This window comes from Lissotriton helveticus, chromosome 7, assembly GCF_964261635.1.
Source record: "Lissotriton helveticus chromosome 7, aLisHel1.1, whole genome shotgun sequence".
NCBI classification, from domain to species: Eukaryota; Metazoa; Chordata; class Amphibia; order Caudata; family Salamandridae; genus Lissotriton; species Lissotriton helveticus.
The window spans coordinates 1786727335-1786746223 of record NC_136068.1 but is presented as its reverse complement, the minus strand read 5'-3'; positions in this window follow the sequence as shown (position 1 = coordinate 1786746223).

Genomic DNA, 18889 nt, shown 5'->3' with positions numbered 1-18889 from the left:
AATGGACACAGCAAGCCAGAAAATCAACTTGATCCTCAAGCCACACACGTCTTCACACGTCAAGAAAAGAGAACTTTCTTCAGTCAATTTCACAGCCAATCCTATACCGGGTGGGGTAGCATGGGACAATACTGACTATGAAATTTATGGTCCGGTAGAGATCCTCAAATATCCACACCAAATCAAGATCTCGTTGAGTGACTTTGTAAAACCAAACTCATTTGCTGATGATTGGGACTTTGAAAGTATTAATAACATGATGTCTGATCTAGTGATGTCTGCTAAATTTACCAAACATGATTATTTGCAGGGTTCATCTAATTATGATAGTATGTACTGCTACAACCACTATGGTAACCATTTTTTACATAAATCAGCACAACCTAGAAATGTTTTAAATTATAATCAATGGGAACATTGTGCCACCCCTCCAAAAGGAAGCTCAAGAACCTTTTATGACAAATATTCATACTTTTCAGGGTTCAACACAAGTAATGCTGAAACATTTTATTTCAAATTGTCAAATAAGACAGGAACAAAAACCATGCTTACAAACACAAAATTGATATATTCGGACTCATTTTTTGAACAAATGAATACATTTGGTTTTGATTATTGGGACAAAAATGTTGAAGTAAAAAGTGTTTGGGGTACAAAAGAATGGCAAGTACAAGGTATAGAATCATTGTTTAGAGCCTGCATGATCCCAGAACAAATTATATTCTTGAATGAAACTATTCAACAAACTACCTGTCTTGGATTAGCCAAAATCAAAGACTTAAATAAACCGTCTATTCCAAAACCAACAATGAACAGCAATAACTCTGCAGATGAAGAGATAGACGTAAACTATGTATTAAACCAAAACAGAACAAATCCTGATTGGAAACAATGGTTAATCTGGCCCACAGATACTAATAACTGTCAAGACAGATTCCTGAACAAAACACAGGGGTTCACATTGACCAGGCCAGACCCTAGATATTCCCAAAGACAACACCCAGGGATAATCACCACCTACAGTGTGGGAAAACTCTGCCTTCAATGGCTAAAAACTTCCACACTGACAGAAATTAAGCAACACCTAACTTTACTTACTGATGGTGCTGACTTGCGTGATTTCATTATGGGACCACGCAAACAGTGTCAAAAGCGCTTCATAGCAGCCTCTATATATGCAGCTTACAACGAGGCCTGGAAGATAACTCAAATTGAGACAGCAGAAAGTATACGGGAAATTGACCGTATTAATTTGGAAAAATCGCTTTCTGTAGTGGACAATGGGTTAATGACTCTGTCCTCCAGAATCTTTTCATTGGACAGCATTGTGTCATCAGCAATCGACATAATATCGCAAGACTTACTGTTATTACAACACGGTCAGTCTCAATTGCGTTCTATTGTACAGCTTGGCTGGACGTTACAAAACCTGCGTTCAGGCTATGTGCCTTGGCGTTTAATCAGCACAACGTCACTATTCACTATCTTTAACCTTACTGATAAACAGATCAGTATGGCACAAAAGGGTGCTGATTATACAATCCTGAGCATTGAGAAACTCGAGAGATTACCATTGACAATGTCAGAACGACCTGTCATTGAATGGATAATACATGGGATAATTAATATTCCGATATCTACTTTCAGGTTTCAATACTGCCAAAAATATATACAGGCTGGCATGTACGAAAAATTGGGAAAAGGGTACATTAAGACAGCATGGAACTTGCCCTATTCACATGCATGTGTCAGTAATAAAGGACAGAAAGTGTTTCTTAGTGGCAATAATTGTGCGATGTCACTAAGCGGTACACTTCTGTGTAATGGAATTAATTTGCATGGAGCCTGTGAAGGGAACTCAAATAACCTTTCATGTCACCAGCTAGGCACACCTGCAACAGAGATAGAACCATTCTTTAAAAGACTCTATAACGGGAGTTACATTCTAATTGTGGATCGCAGATGTTGTAGTCTACTGCCCGGGGTTCCTTATCTCGTTAGTACGACTGCGAAGGTCATGTGCTGTGGACGCTTATTGTTCCCCAGCTCCTTTCCAGACAGGGAGGCAAGGGCATGGCCTCACTTGAAAATTACTTCTATTCGAGTTGATACTTTAAGCAGAATGAAAACAGTGCTTCTTCAGACGCCGACCAGGCTCACGTCATCAAAAGAAACGTATGATCTCCTAGTCGCAAGGACGACTGCAGAGATTCACTCATTGTTATCAACTAATTCCCCCATACATTTCGCAGAAATCCTGAATGAAATCTTAAATATTTCTGATACCAGTGGAGTCTCAAATGTATTTAAGACAGTATTTTCGATGGCATTAACACCATTCAAAGCCATACTGGGTATTTTTCCAGACTTCGTCCATTCGATTTTTGGAGGAGTTCCCCTCATTTTGGGACTAATTGCAGGAATCCTATTCTTAGTCCTTATATTTCGTTATGGCAAACCATGTCACAGACAAAACACCTGCGACAAGGGAAGAAACAATCCGAGCCATTGGATACCGGGACCGGATATCAAAAATCCTGGGACTAACCCGGCTTAGAGACCTGAACATGACTTGGTTTCTTTCATTTCGGCCGATATGGCAAAGATGTGTTTTACCTGTATTAAGGTGCATGCTGTGCGGAGAAGAATGCGTGTTGGACACCTGTCTGACGCTACAATCGGATGCGCCAATGGATGCAGAAACATTGTTGGGTCCGGTAAAGGCTCATGCATTGTGCTGCCCTCAATGGCTGCCAATCCTGATGACGGCATTCGTGGAAACTTCACCACTACGATTAAGGGGTAGTGAAGATCAAGATGAAAGCAGCATCGATCAGGTACAACCTTCTGTCAGCAATACTAATCAAAACGTCAATGGAGACAATCATGCACATGAATGCATGGTTACATCCTTTTCCGAATTAGTGGAACTATCACAGGAAGCTGTTGACAGCTTTTTCAGCAGTCTCAACGATATGATGTTCTCACCAGAGCAGAAATAATGACTCTTGAACAAGCTAGCACATGGCGTTCCCGACACCTTGAATTTGGCCTTCAACTTTAATAATAAAGTAGCAAGATCGACTTTTCCTCCAGTTCACGGACAGCAATTTTTTAGCAGCCCCAAAATATTTTTGTTAAATTTTACGGGACACTTTTCTTCTGCTTAAAGTAAGAACTATTCTTAGAGAACTAATTTCTATTTTTAGAAACTTCATAGACATTAGCTGGCCGCTGGTATGTTTATAAATATTTTTGAACTGTGATGAAGTGGTCTCGAACTTTTCTTCTGTATTAAGAGCCATTTCATGTGTAATTTTAATATTCAATTACTAATAATGTATACATATGCGTGATTATTTTAGCATTATTCTACTGCTTGAGTGCATATAGTACATATGACTATATTTTTCCCCGTATGTTACATAATTTCAAAATGCATTATGTATATTTTGGGGTGGTAAGGTATACACGATACTCTACAGTATGTTTTACTATGCCTAGATTCGTAAATATGGCCATAGTTAGCGTGGAGTGGGTGTGATGTATTCCTATAGGTTCTGTATCGATCCCCCTATTCCTGACCCTATTCTGGTTAACGAGTTAACTAGCAGCCATCCCATGATGCAGAAACCGTTATCTGATTACGCCAGACCACGGCACAGGAGCGCGTTATCTGATTAGGTCATAATGCTTGCCATCTAATTAGGCAAGCAATATTCCTCCAGCCCCTGATAAGGCACACGGAGTTCTCAAAACAAATCAAACCTATGACAACCTGGGAAAAACCCTGCGGCCATTGTTTTGATTTCACCGAGAACTTCAGTAAAAGAATGCGCTAACGACCAGCTCGTATGACATCCTTATTGACGTATCTATGTCCATCCTTACGTCAATCTCGGCACCTTACAGGTATAAATATTACCGATATTGCCTTAAGCAAACACACGCGGTGGTGACGAGACCGGAGCAGCGAGACTTGCCGAAGCCCAGCAGAGAGCGAAGCCCACTAGCTGCCCCGCCTTCCTGACGCGCTGAGAACGAGACGCTGCTTTCTCCTGCCGAGAAATCCAGCTCCGGCGCTTCCGAGCAGCCCTTGCAGGCAGCCTGGAATATCGAGACCAAAGATGAGAGATACCATCCCTCAATCATCCTAGATTCAAGGTACGGAACTGAATAACCCCTTGCAGAGAATTCTTGAATCAGTCACTTGGCAAAACAAACTTAACTTAGACTGCTACTTTCTATCCCCGCCCACGTATTAGGCTTAGGTCAGGTACACTGGGGTAGGCGTGGTTAGAAGCACCAGTTGAGTACGATTAGTCAAATGTTTATATGTATGTATCTATTTTATCCATTTTAAACCACCATATGGCTTAGAAACCATATAAATGTTTTTACAGTATTATTTTATACTTCTGCTTTTATTGTATGCACTTTAATTAACCATAATTATTGCAATAATATCGATTCATTTCTCTTGTACGAGAAAAGAGACTGATCAATAAATAACATCTTTTATTGAACACGCCCGTCTCTTCTTTTTCTCTACAATCTGGTGAAACTAAAAATGCACGTACTGACTGAGTAAAATAAGTTGTCTTTTGTTTTCACACAACTCTAGAGATACACTCTTGATTAGGGGAGAGCAAAGTTGTCATGTTCTATGGTTGTCAGAAACTAAATCCCTTCTTGTCTATCCAGGGAGGTTCAACTCCTCCTTGTCTATTCGAAAAAGTTTCTAGTGAACTCTGAGCTAGCTGGCAAACCCAAAACTTTAAGTCTAATATCGACAGTAGAAGACCTAGTTAACGTCTGGTCTAGGTCTATACTATTGGAGGTATTATTCCAATGCGCAGAGCCTATTGGGATAATAGGAACTACACTACAAAGTGACTGAGTGAAATCTTGTAGATTTCACTCAGCCACTTTTAGGAGGCATTCCTGTGCAGGAACGCCCTCCCCTGCGCCGGAACGCCTCCTGATGGCGCAGGACTTTACAACGTGACGCATCTCACAGATGCGTCACATTGTTAATACCAAGCACCATGGCGCATCTTTTGTGCTGATGCTGCGTCACAAAAGGTCTCGGTAGAGGATGTCAGTGGTGAACCAGAGGGTGGCAGTGATGAACCAGAGGGTGACAGTGATGAACCAGAGGGTGGCAGGGGTGAACCAGAGGGTGACAGTGCTGGACCAGAGGGTGGCAGTGCTGAACCAGAGGGTGGCAGTGCTGAACCAGAGGGTGGCAGGGGTGAACCAGAGGGTGGCAGTGATGAACCAGATGGTGGCAGGGGTGAACCAGAGGGTGGCAGTGGTGAACCAGAGGGTGGCATGGGTGAACCAGAGGGTGGCAGTGGTGAACCAGAGAGTGGCAGGGGTGAACCAGAGGGTGGCAGTGCTGAATCAGAGGGTGACAGTGGTTAACCAGAGGGTGGCAGTGGTGAACCAGAGGTGCTGTATTGAACCGGAGGGTGGCAGTGGTGAACCAGAGGGTGGCAGTGGTGAACCAGAGGGTGGCAGGGGTGAATCAGAGGGTGGCAGTGGTGAACCAAAGGGTGGCAGTGGTGAACCAGAGGGTGGCAGTGCTGAACCAGAGGTTGGCAGTGCTGAACCAGAGGGTGACAGTGGTTAACCAGAGGGTGGCAGTGGTGAACCAGAGGTGCTGTGATGAACCAGAGGGTGGCAGTCGTGAACCAGAGGGTGGCAGTGGTGAACCAGAGGGTGACAGTGCTGTACCAGAGCGTGGCATGGGTGAACCAGAGGTGCTGTGATGAACCAGAGGGTGGCAGTGGTGAACCAGAGGGTGGCAGTGGTGAACCAGAGGGTGACAGTGCTGTACCAGTGGGTGGCAGGGGTGAACCAGAGGGTGCTGTAATGAACCAGAGGGTGGCAGTGGTGAACCAGAGGGTGGCAGGGGTGAACCAGATGGTGGCAGTGGTGAACCAGAGTGTGGCAGTGCTGAACCAGAGGATGACAGTGGTTAACCAGAGGGTGTCAGTGGTGAACCAGAGGTGCTGTGATGAACCAGAGGGTGGCAGTCGTGGACCAGAGGGTGGCAGTGGTGAACCAGAGGGTGGCAGGGTTGAACCTGAGGCTGGCAGTGGTGAACCAGAGGGTGGCAGTGATGAACCAGAGGGTGGCAGTGGTGAACCAGAGGGTGCTGTGCCCATACACGACCGCATGGGTAACTTCGCCATGCAAGCGGCCCGCTAACATGCAAAAAGCCCCGCGAACACGCAAAAAACCCCGCGAACACGCAAAAATCCCAAAAATCCACAAATTCGCACGAATTCGCGGATTTTGCGGATTGCGAATTCGATTTCGCGCGAATTCGCGTAACGGAAATTTGCAAATTTCGCCCATACTGAGAAAATAGGTACCTCTAAACCTGTGTAAAGTAGAATCAGGAATGTGAGATGATCTAGAAGAAGAATTGACAACACTAGTAGTTAATGGTTGAACTTTCAATTCTTTAACATCAAATTGAGAAGATGCGATACTTTTTGCTATCTCAATAGCTTCATCCAACGAAGGGTTCTTCCATGATAATAATCTTTGTTGAATCTTCTTTGAAAAACATCTGGAAACTAACTGATCTCTAATTAATTGTGAAGTAAAATGCTCAAAGTCACAATAACCAGCCAAAGTTTACAGAGCAGTTATGTAAAAATCAATAGACTCATTGGGACCCTGAATGAGAGTAAAGAACTTATGTCTGTGAACTACTAGGTAAACTTTTCCTTCGAAGTAAATTGAAAGTGTATTTATAGCCAATTGAAATTCATCAAGATCACCTAAGTCTTGACCTTAATAGACAGGTAGATGATCAAAAACATTCTGCCCCATCACACCTAAATAATAGTACAAAAGACTACGTTTTCTATTGGGTTTAAATTTTAAGCCATCAATTGCGCCTAGATACGCTTCAAAAGATCTATACCACAAACGCCATTTAAGAGGAAGTTCCCCAGTTTCTTGCAAGAAGTGTGCAGGAGGGGTGACGGACTGCATATTAACAACAAAAGAAAAAAAATAGAATGGTGAAAATTAAGTAAAGTTACTAAAACATGTTAGGGTCAGTCATTCAAAAAAATTTGAAGCAGAAATTTGAAGCATCAACACTATGGCAAAGCGTGTTATTCGCTGAGGTTAATTCAATCTGGCAACGAAGAGTGCAGTACCAGACAATGCCTTAAGGTGTGCTGTAACAGAACAGAGAAGTTAAACCGATTTAGGAAATGATCCTACTAAGGATCATAGAGCGTGGTGGACGTAGAAGCAGTAACAGTACACCAGAGGAATGGGTAAGTATATGTCTCTATTTCTTTCTGTTTTTAAAAGAAGAATAGATGAGATTTGTCTGGTGCACACCGGTATACGCGCCGGGAATCAGACTTTAAATTGACTCAATGCAGACACGAGCTTCAGTGCATGTGTCTGAGCGCATATGTATGTTGGTTTCTCTTTCTCTCTTTTTTTTTAAAGTGTAGAATTTCGTCTGATGCACGCAGGAATCTATGATAAAATATCCAATACAAAAATATCTACATACAAAAATATCGCAACAAAAATATCGATTACAACAATATCGACATCCTATCTCTAACAAGGTAAGTACAAAAATATCGAAACGAAAATATAGATGTCAAAAATATCGTTTTTTAAAAAATATCGGGTTTTTTTATTTAAAATTTTTTAATATTAATAAAATGACACTTATAAATGTAATAAACATAGTTAAAATATATTATAATATTTAAAATTAATAAATTATGTAATAATAACAAATAATAATAAAGATATAATACATAGTATACACTTCATTAACCACTTGGCTGCTAAGGGGTGTGCATGTAGGTCCATTGACTTTCCATTGAAATCAATGGAAACTCCATGACGAGTTACCCTTGTCATTAGCACTGAAGGGGTTAATAATAATAAAATTATTTTAATGACTTATAAATAAATGAAAATATAACAAATTACAAATAAATTCATATACATAAAATAAAAATATAAATAACAATAAAAATGTAAAACAAATTTAAATAAGTATGGAAAGTGTTGGATAGCGTTGAGGTAACAATTACTATTCGCACTCCAGAGAGTGCAACAGTAGGGAAAGTGTTGGATAGCGTAGGGGTAACAATTACTATTCCCATTCCAATGAGTGCAACAGTAGTGAAAGTGTTGGATAGAGTAGGGATAACAATTACTATTCTCACTCCAGAGAGTGCAACAGTAGGGAAAGTGTTGAATAGCGTGGGGGGAAAAATTACTATTCCCACTCCAGAGAGTGAAACAGTAGGGAAAGTGTTGGATAGCGTAGGGGTAACAATTACTATTCCAAATCCAGAGAGTGCAACAGTAGGAAAAGTGTTAGATAGCGTAGGGGTAACAATTACTATTCCCACTCCAGAGAGTGCAACAGTAGGGAAAGTGTTGGATAGCGTAGGGGTAACAATTACTATTCCCACTCCAGAGAGTGCAACAGTAGGGAAAGAGTTGGATAGCATAGGGGTAACAATTACTATTCCCACTCCAGAGAGTGCAACAGTAGGGAAAGTGTTGGATAGCGTAGGGGTAACAATTACTGATCCAACTCCAAAGAGCACAACAGTAGGGAAAGTGTTGGATAGCATAGGGGTAACAATTACTATTCCCACTCCAGAGAGTGCAACAGTAGGGAAAGTGTTGGATAGCGTAGGGGTAACAATTACTATTCCAACTCCAGAGAGTGCAACAGTAAGGAAAGTGTTGGATAGCATAGGGGTAAAAATTACTATTCCAACTCCAGAGAGTGCAACAGTAGGGAAAATGTTGGATAGTGTAGAGGTAAAAATAACATACTTATAAATAAAAAACAAAATGTTAAATATTACAAAAACGTAACTTTTAAATAAATATAAACCATTTACAAATACCAATACATAATTATTAAAAACATGATTAGAAATAAATAATTAAGTAAGAAAATAATAAAAACATACCATTTAATAATATTTAATTACCAATTAATTAATAATTAACAATTATATAATTAACAAAATAATTAATTTAAAAACAATATTACTTAATTACATTTCAATTACTTCCCACCCTATTCTCCTATAAACCCACAACCCGCTGCAGAACATATGTATCAATTAATCAATTAATTAGAATTAATTACCTATTAATTAAAATTAATTACCAATTAATTAAAATTATTTACCAATTAATTAAAATTAATTTATATTTCCTAATAATTAATAATTAATTTAGTATAATTAAATTACTTCCCACCCTATTCCCCTATAAGCCCACAACCAGCTACAGAACATAATTATAAATTAATCAATGAATAAAAATGAATTACCAATTAAATAAATTAATGACCAATTAATTAAAATCAATTTATAATTCCTACTAATTAATAATAATTTAGTATAATTAAATTACTTCCCACCCTATTCCCCTATTAACCCACAACCCGCTACAGAACATAATGATCAATTAATCAATTAATTAAAATTAATTACCAATTAATTTAAATTAATTACCAATTAATTAAAAACAATTTATAATTCCTAATAATTAATAATTAATTTAGTATAATTAAATTACTTCCCACCCTATTCCCCTATTAACCCACAACCTGCTACAGTACTAAAATAGAAACATTAATTAAATTACATAAAAATAAATGAAAAACATAATAAACACATAATAATATACAAAAAATATTATAAAAATCGATATTAGTAACATCGAAATTATTAACATCGATATTACTAATATCGATATTTAAAACATCGATATTACCAATATCGATATTAAAATCTATCGATATTACTTACCTTCTATATTATGTCCCTTCGATATTTAAACATCGATATTATTGTATATCGATATTTAAATTTCGATATTTTGTCTGCATACTGCACACAGACCCTGAAATAATACAAAGTAGGCATGAGATCCAGCATGTGTGATAGAATAGAGCTTGAAATAAAACAGATTCCAACGTTAGCTCGAGAAATGCAAGCACTCGAGAAGACAGCTTGTTCGTTGCTGTTGCAACTCTCAGTGCGCTTGATCAAGTGAAGCTTTGTTTTAATTACTTAGAAATACGAAGACATTCGTACACGGAAGAAAATTCCAGGAGAGTTAATAAAGATCAAGGTCAAAACATCGACGCAAAATAGCTGTGTAGAGGTCAATAAGGAGTTCAAAGAAACGAGCAGTGTCCTTATAAATGACAACAAATGTCTTAAAATTGTCAGAAAAGAGGACAAAAAATCCTCAAGCCCTCAAAGTAAATAAATCATATGTGCAGTACCTTGATTAGAAGTAACAGCTTAGTAGCAAAATGAAGTACTGGAAAAATTAAGAATTAAAAGCATCACAAACTTGTCGCCATATTTGATGTGGGTGCCTTAGTAATCTTCAAATATAATCAGCTTTAGTAAATGACTCTCCAAAATTCTTCTTCAGTTGTTTATTTTATTGGAGAAAACAGTACAGATGAGTACAGCAGTAGTGAGGGCTCAGGATGGCTGCTCCAACTGACACAGCAGTGTCCCAAACCATCGCCCAAGCACTCCAATCATAATAATCTGTAAAGCAAGAGCACTAACAAAATTATACTTTAAGATAAAGAAACCCTAACACCACATCAGGTCCCACCCTTTCTAACCCATATGCGCCCCAATAACCACCGATGCTAATGAGATGTTATCTATACTGTGCCTTCCTTGTTTCCTTCCTATGAGACTGCTCAAGGCCTCCGTCTACCTCTAAATTGAAGATACAAGGCCTTGGTTAACACTCCTCAGACCCCACTCTACAGGAGGAGGCTCCCTGGGGTGGCCGGCCACTTCCAGCCATAACTGGTCTTCCAGTTGGGCCCCCAAGAACATTATCCTCTCCAATCCATCCCCATCCAACTTGACCCTACTGCTGCCTCGTGCCGCCCTACCCTATGTTTAAATGCTGATTAATGTCCTTATGCTCAAAAGAGGTAGTGCTGAAAATTATTGTGCGTTAAAGAACAAAGGGCCATATTAGCAACAAATTAATGCCAATAGGGTTTTAACCTGAATTTCCACCTCTCATTAGATATACAGGTTAAGAAGTGGTCTGAGCAGACGTTAGGTTTTAGCGATATTCGCGCTTGGGGGTCGATTAGGATCACGGATGGACTCAAGACTTGAGTCCGTCCGCGACCCAGAGCAGGAGGGAACATCCGCATGGGCTGCGGCGTTCCCTCCGTGCAGATCAGGATGTGACCGCCAGGGCGGCGGTCACATCCTCTATCTTTAACATTGCGGCGGGTGCAGCTTCAAGCTGCACCCGCCACAATGTTAAAAATGCATGCACCGCATTTGCGTGCACAAAGCGGCAGGCACCGCGGGTGCCTGCTGCTTTGTTCACGTAAATGTATGGTACCCCCCATGTGCACCACCCACCCCACTTCACCCAGGGGGCCCGCAACAGGCCCCCGAAGTGAAGGTCCGTATGCTTTTCCACGGCAGAAAACCCGCCGCGGAAAAGCATACATTTTACACCATCCTAATATGGCTGGCGGTGTCTGATAGACACCACCAGCCATGTTAAAGCTCTTCCGCCGCGGTCGGAAGGCGACCGCGGCCTAAAAGCTGCGGACTGAATGCAAGACCCACCAGCCATCCTAATATGGCGGTGGGTCTTTCTAGGCTCCGCGGCGGTTTTCCCGCATCCTCCGGGCCGGCGGTGGCTTCCGCCGGCCCGGAGGATGAGTGAAAACCGCAATCATAATAGGCCCCTTAACGTGAATTTTTCTATCGCTTCGCCTGCCTTGCTAATAGGTGATAGCTGTGTTAGCGACTGCTTTCAGTCGCTAACAGGTTGGGTACGCCCACTTTGCATGTCATTAGCGATAAATATTGCTGACATGCAAAGCGGGTCCCAAACCGGTCGCTATCGCCTACAAGCTGTCGCTAACTGTTGTTAGTGACAGTTTGCTAATAGGGTGATTAAATTATCACCGCTTTAGCGGGAAAAAGTCCCGCTAAAGCGGCGATAATGCCCTTGCTAATATGCCACAAAGTTGTTTACTGGTTAGTGAACCACACTGTTTTCTCCAGTTGTTTTTTGTACAGAGAACAGAGAAATGATTATGGTATGTAGGGTTGTCTGGCTATGGGCAACTCTTAAAATAGTCTCTGGGGATTGCATAGTAATTAACTTTAAGAATTCTAGGTGGGTGAAACAAATCTTGGTTTAATACAAGGCACCTTTCTCCACCAAATATATATATTGTACTCCACTCACTAGGTTTCTTTTATACCCAAGGGGATGCATTCATGGTCAAGCGGAAAGTCTGAGCCCTCTGTCAAAGGTAGGGCCCCAGGCCACCCCTGAGATGGCTATTAATCCAGAGGTCCAGCTCACACATAGATTTTCCCCTCTAACTAAGCTGAATAAGCAGGACTTACTTTTATCTGCTAAGAAATGTAATGAGTCGACCATTAGTGGGGTTGAGGTCCCTCTGAGGCCTCCTCACTCACTTGCCTTGCTTATCTGGAATGTGAACGGTTGTAGGTCATTGATAGCAGATAACCGGGAGGTTAATATGCTTAAGGCACTTGGAGGTGTCTGTCTACAAGAGACTCAGGATGTGGCAGAGACTGCATTATGTGATGGGTCTGCTGCTTTCTTTTTCCATGCTTTACCTTCTCAAGTTGGTCCTATAGCTCCTTCTGCAACATTTGTGAAGAAGTACAGACCGCAATTAGCTGAAAAACTAATACAAACGAACTAGTGTGCCTTAAATGATTTGACAACAGCTGCTCAAATTCCCACACAGATCTGATTGTGGCTCTGCACTGCAAACCTAGAGAAAGAGGTTTAGTTAAAGAGACAAGAAGACACAATAAGGAGGACTGCAGAAATCACAAAATTGCAATAGCAAAATGTTAGTGACCACTTGTGAGACTGGAGACAAGAATGCATTTTGTAAAATAGTGAAGCAACCCCTTTTTAACAAGTCATTGGCCCCAAACATAGTTCATACTATCCCAGCTCAAGAATAGGTAAACCACTTCATGGACCTCATCACATTCTTTGACTCCCTCGACAGAATAAGATTATGGTCTGTCCTGGTGTCCATGGGGGTAGATAAAGCCCTTGCAGCCTTTTTGTCTGATTTGCACCGCAGTCAGGAGGCCTAAATGAGATTTGGCAGTAACGGGTAATGCACCATGTGTTTTAGCTGGGTAGAGGAGTCCGCCAGAGGTATTTTTGTATGTCCATCAATTGATCGTTAATAATATGGTTCTATCCTTCACTCAATTACAAGAGTCCTTTCACCTACCTAATTCCTGTATCCAACAATACAACACCTTAACTCCCATTTTACAAGATTGTATACATAGTTTTCTTACTCACCCAATTCCTACTTCCTTCATACCTGATACCCCCTGACATCAAATCCCTTATGATATTATACCTAGTGCTTCACTTATATACAAACATTTATCTACACCGATTAATGTATGTAGTTAATCAAGTGTTGAACTTGAATGGGAACAAGATTTATCATATACATTAACTGTCTCCCAGTGGGATAAGTTTTGGTAACAAATTTTCAAGACATCTAAAGCTGCAAATATCACACAATCTTTATCTTTTATTTATAATAGAGTTCTTATCACTCCCATTCTATTACATAAATTCAATCACTCTGTCTCACCATCTTGATGGTCATGTCTCAATGACGAAGGATCTTTACCCCACTTATTGTTTTTCTGTCCTAAGGTGCATGCTTTTTGGGAAGCTATATGGTCAAAATGTATCTTATTTTTTTCATGCCGGATTCCATTTAATGTGCAAAATATTTTTCTAGGTACTATGTCACCAGGTTTTGATCAAATTACATCTAGATCTATTTTATTTGATCTGTTTCTTGCTGTTGCGTTTAAAGTTATATTATCTTGTTGGAAAGACAACTCTAAATTACCTTTCTTACTTTGGTGGAATTTAATTTGTGATGAACATAGAAATGCCTCTATTCCTCAGTCTTCACTTCATCTACAGATTAAATCTGATTTATTGTGGTTACCTTTCACTACTTTTTTATCATCATCATCATCTTAATCCTTACTATTTTCTACTTTTCATTTCATATTTCTTCCTTCTCTTTCTTCTTCTTCTTTCTTCTTCTTTTCTCTCTCCCTCTCCTTTCTCTCTCCCTCTTCTTTAAAAAACTACCATTCTTATGTATTCTTATTCTTTCATGGGTACTGTTAAGTAAATGTTATATGTGATTTATGAAGTATTGTTCCTCCCTTAAATTAGATTCGGTTTAATCTTTCAATTGTTCCTTCCCATAACTGCATACCTTTTCTATACCAAAGTTGATGGCTGTACTTTTTTATGCCTGTGTTCTTTATCTTCAATAAAAATGACTTCACAAAAAAAAGAGGAGTCCGCCAGGGCTATATTTTAGCTCTCTTGCCATCTTTCTTATATATATTTAACAGTTAGACTAATTTTTACCACATATTGCAATGATGTGCCAAGTTTAGCGAAAAGGTTGGTCCCAGCACTATTATATGCAGACAATACTAAGCTCATAGCAAGCACAGCTAATGGCCTGCAGTGCCTGATAGACTGGTTTGTAAACTTTATGGGCTAATGGTTTGAAAACAAATTAGACCAAAGCCTACACAATGGTTGCAGGCCAAAAAATAAAAAATAAAACCCATTCGATCTTGGGCATACCCATTCACAAATTGGAAAAGTTCTCCTATTAAGGAATTATAACAGACCACCAACTGAATTGGGATACCCTGAGGAGAACATGTGTGCAGATCTTTAATATGTTAGTGCACAGTGTTGATGCCTTTGCGAGGAAGCATGAGCGCCCTCATGTAAAATCTATAGTGAAACTTTGCAAAGCCAAAATAATCCCAATTATGGTATTTGGCTCAGAGATTTGGGGCTACAAGTCCAGTCACACCATCCAAGTGGCCAAAAACACATTTTTATGTGGAAGTCCTAGAGTGCCACAGACAGTGCCAGCTGAAATTGGGCACAAGTAATTGAACATTGGGTTCATTTCTGATTTTATAGGTATTCGTCCTGAAATTGTATGGTTTCCTGCATGGTTAAATAATGAATTAGACTGTTGGGACTAGACTATTCTCATCAAATTCCATTGTTGCAGTACCTTAAAAGTGTGTTTTGAATGGTTGGGGTACACAAAAACTCTTCACCAGCCCAGAACGAATTTGTAATGAGGATATCACTTGGGCCAAGGAAGCTTTAAGTGAATCTGTACAAAAAAGAGGGAGAACCGCTTCAGACTAAAAGCCTGAGCAGATACTATGTTATGGTTAAAACCCCAGGTGAAATGGTATCTAACATTGGATATGCCTACTTCGCATTGACATTTATTATCTAATTTCTGTCTAAATTTGTTCCCACAGCTTTAGTTGGCTGGCATCAATCGTTAGAACTTGCTATTTGCACATGTGATATGGTTGCTGCACTTGACACTTTACATGTTGTTTTTATCTGTCATGAATTTGCCAATCTGAGACACAAGTATATTTGGCCACTACATTTGTCATTGGATTTGTAACTGAGAAAGGCCTGCTTTGCTGTACCTCCAATTTTTACAGACAACTGTACTGTTTGTTTTTATGGATCTAGGTTTTTAGACTTGCGACTTTTATGAAGTTTGTATTTTTATCTGCTTTTATCATTTACTGCAATAAATTGAATAAAGTGAGTTTGATGATAATTAACATATAAAGCTGATATCTAGTTAGAGTTGTAACACAAGAAGGGTACTAAGTTCCCCGATGGGACTGTGAAATTAGGAGTGTGCGTGTAGCGTAGAGAACAGTGAAAAGGGAGGGGGAATTCCCTTTTTGGAACTAAAACCCTCACACACCCAGCAAGCTAGGAGTCATGCTTCATCATATGGGTTCTGCTCCTCGTCAGACTGGTGCTGCAATGTCTGACGGGCACCCATAAAGTGGCTCTTTATTGGAGATCTTTTGTTCCAGCCATATGGTGCATGCGTGTGAGAGGGCAAGTGAAAGTGTAGTCGTGAAATGGTGGTGAGTTAAAAAAGTTGGGTCAGTCCACAGGGAACTTTATTAGCGTGGCTGACTCCCTTGGTTAAAACGGTGGGAGGGGAGATACGTGCTGGGAAGGTTCACAGCAAAATATCTACAACCCTCTGATCAGGTCGACATGTTTCTAGCAATCATAGCAATTCTTCAGGACCTAAGTGCTCAGTACTACACAGTGAATATTAAATTACAACCTTATATCTTGAGGTCAGTAAACAAGCAGGCCGGCTGGTCCTGCCTTTAGTGATGCAACCCTAAGAATTTCCCTAAGGTGCCCCGCAATCTGCTTCTGTGGGACCTGCGGATGTATGACGTTACAACGCATACTTTTACCACGCCTACCATTACCACGCATTTTTTACAACGCAGGATCCATTACAACGCATACCATTACCACGCATGTATTTACAACGCATATACCTTTACAACGCATACAATTACAACGTAAGTATTGGTAAGTATATAATATTTTTTAATATTTAATTTAATTAAAATTAATATAATGTAATTTAATTTAATTTAATTTAATTAATTTAATTTAATTTAATTTAATTTAATTTAATTTAATCAATTTAATTTAATGTAATTTAAATTTAATTATATTTAATTTTTACCCTGTACCCTTTTACCCAAAAACCCAAAACTGACCCTGAACCCAAAAAATACCCCTTTTACCCAAAAACCCAAAACTGACCCTGAACCCTAAAAATACCCCTTTACCCAAAAACCCAAAACTGACCCTGAACCCTAAAAATACCCCTTTACCCAAAAACTTAAAACTGACCCTGAACCCTAAAAATACCCCTTTACCCAAAAACTGAAAACTGACCCTGAACCCTAAAAATACCCCTTTACCCAAAAACTGAAAACTGACCCTGAACCCTAAAAATACCCCTTTACCCAAAAACTGAAAACTGACCCTAAACCCTAAAAATACCCCTTTACCCAAAAACTGAAAACTGACCCTGAACCCTAAAAATACCCCTTTACCCAAAAACTGAAAACTGACCCTGAACCCTAAAAATACCCCTTTACCCAAAAACTGAAAACTGACCCTAAACCCTAAAAATAACCCTTTACCCAAAAACTGAAAACTGACCCTAAACCCTAAAAATAACCCTTTACCCAAAAACTGAAAACTGACCCTAAACCCTAAAAATACCCCTTTACCCAAAAACCCAAAACTGACCCTGAACCCTAAAAATACCCCTTTACCAAAAAACCCAAATAATATTTTTAATAAAATAATATACTTACCAATACTTACGTTGTAATGGTATGCGTTGTAAAAGTACCTGCGTTGTAAATACATGCGTGGTAATGGTATGCGTTGTAATGGATCCTGCGTTGTAAAAAATGCGTGGTAATGGTAGGTCGTGGTAAAAGTTGCGTTGTAAAGGTTGTATACCGGGACCTGCACCTTTGAGTAAGGTACCCAAGCGGTGTGCGGTCTCTGCCTGCAACACCTACCCCCACACGGTGTCCTGTCGGTACCTGGAGCGACTGGTAGCAATATCTAGTTAGAGTTCCCTACATTATGCTGTGGTTTATTTATTATTTCTGTGACTGTGACATACTATTGTGAATAGTTGCTATTCCTTGTAGCATTTCTATTCTCAGTGTGATGGTTCATCTCCACCCCAAGCCTCCTCTGGTCCTGACAATTATTGGCAGCCACCTACATCCCTTTCTCAGGGCATTGCTACGCAGGATGTTGTCTACACTAGCATGACAGAGATCATGCTTTCCAGGATTGTCCCTGACACATATGCACTGCCCAGTTGTGACCAGCTCCCCCCATCACCAGCTCAGCCAATGCTGTCATCATGCTGCCACTCCAAAGGCTGTGACAGTATGCCCCATTTGAGGATCTACCTCTGTGCTTGAGGGTCCCAGGATTTGAAGATCTACAACAGGATTCAAGTAGCTACTGCAGGATTTTAGGATCCTGCCATCTATAAATGGCATATTCAGCTGGGGCCATTTGCTTGACATTTCTCCTTCTTGATTAGATGAAAGCTCTGCCGGGGCTCTACTTTTCACATGTTTTCCTCTACATGGGTTTTGCTGTTCACCTGTTTCATTGACTTTCCAGCTGAGACAATGTTCAAGCTGGACACTCAGTCATTTTCTTAGACAACTGCGACTTGGGCCTTTGCAGATGTATTTACAAAACCTCTACGAATTTGTGTTTCTGTTTGGTACCTCATGTTGTGAGGCTTTAACAATTGTCATTTCAAATTGTCTATAATATATTAAAATAGGAACAGTCTTACAACATTTCCTTTGCCTGTAGCAGGATAAAGGTATTGTGCCATTGATATACTGAGTGTTTACCATAGTGCACCTGTTTCTCGGGGGAATCTTGAGTATTCTTTCCAGTTTCTGTCAAATGATACTGTTCATCTGAAATCCATGTACAAGAAAAAAATCTGCGCGAAATTGAAAATGATGTAAGAGAAGAAAATAACAGTTGTCATGTGTTTATAAGAAATTCGTCACTCTTGACATCTCTTCTATCTCACCCCAATCCCCTTTTCAGCCTCTATGTTGTCATTATCATGCACAATCTTGGAAAACTGTCGGCACAGAATGAGAATTTTGGTTCAACATCTTTTCTGTAGCAACATTAGGAATGGCAGATTAGTGGTGACCAGGGCCGGACTGGGAACTGAAAGCAGCCCTGGCAAATTTTGCCAGACCAGCCCCCGTCCAGCGCGAAGTGAGCGAGCGCAGCGAGCGAGCCCGACCGCCACTAGGTGGGTTTGGGGGAGTTCTCC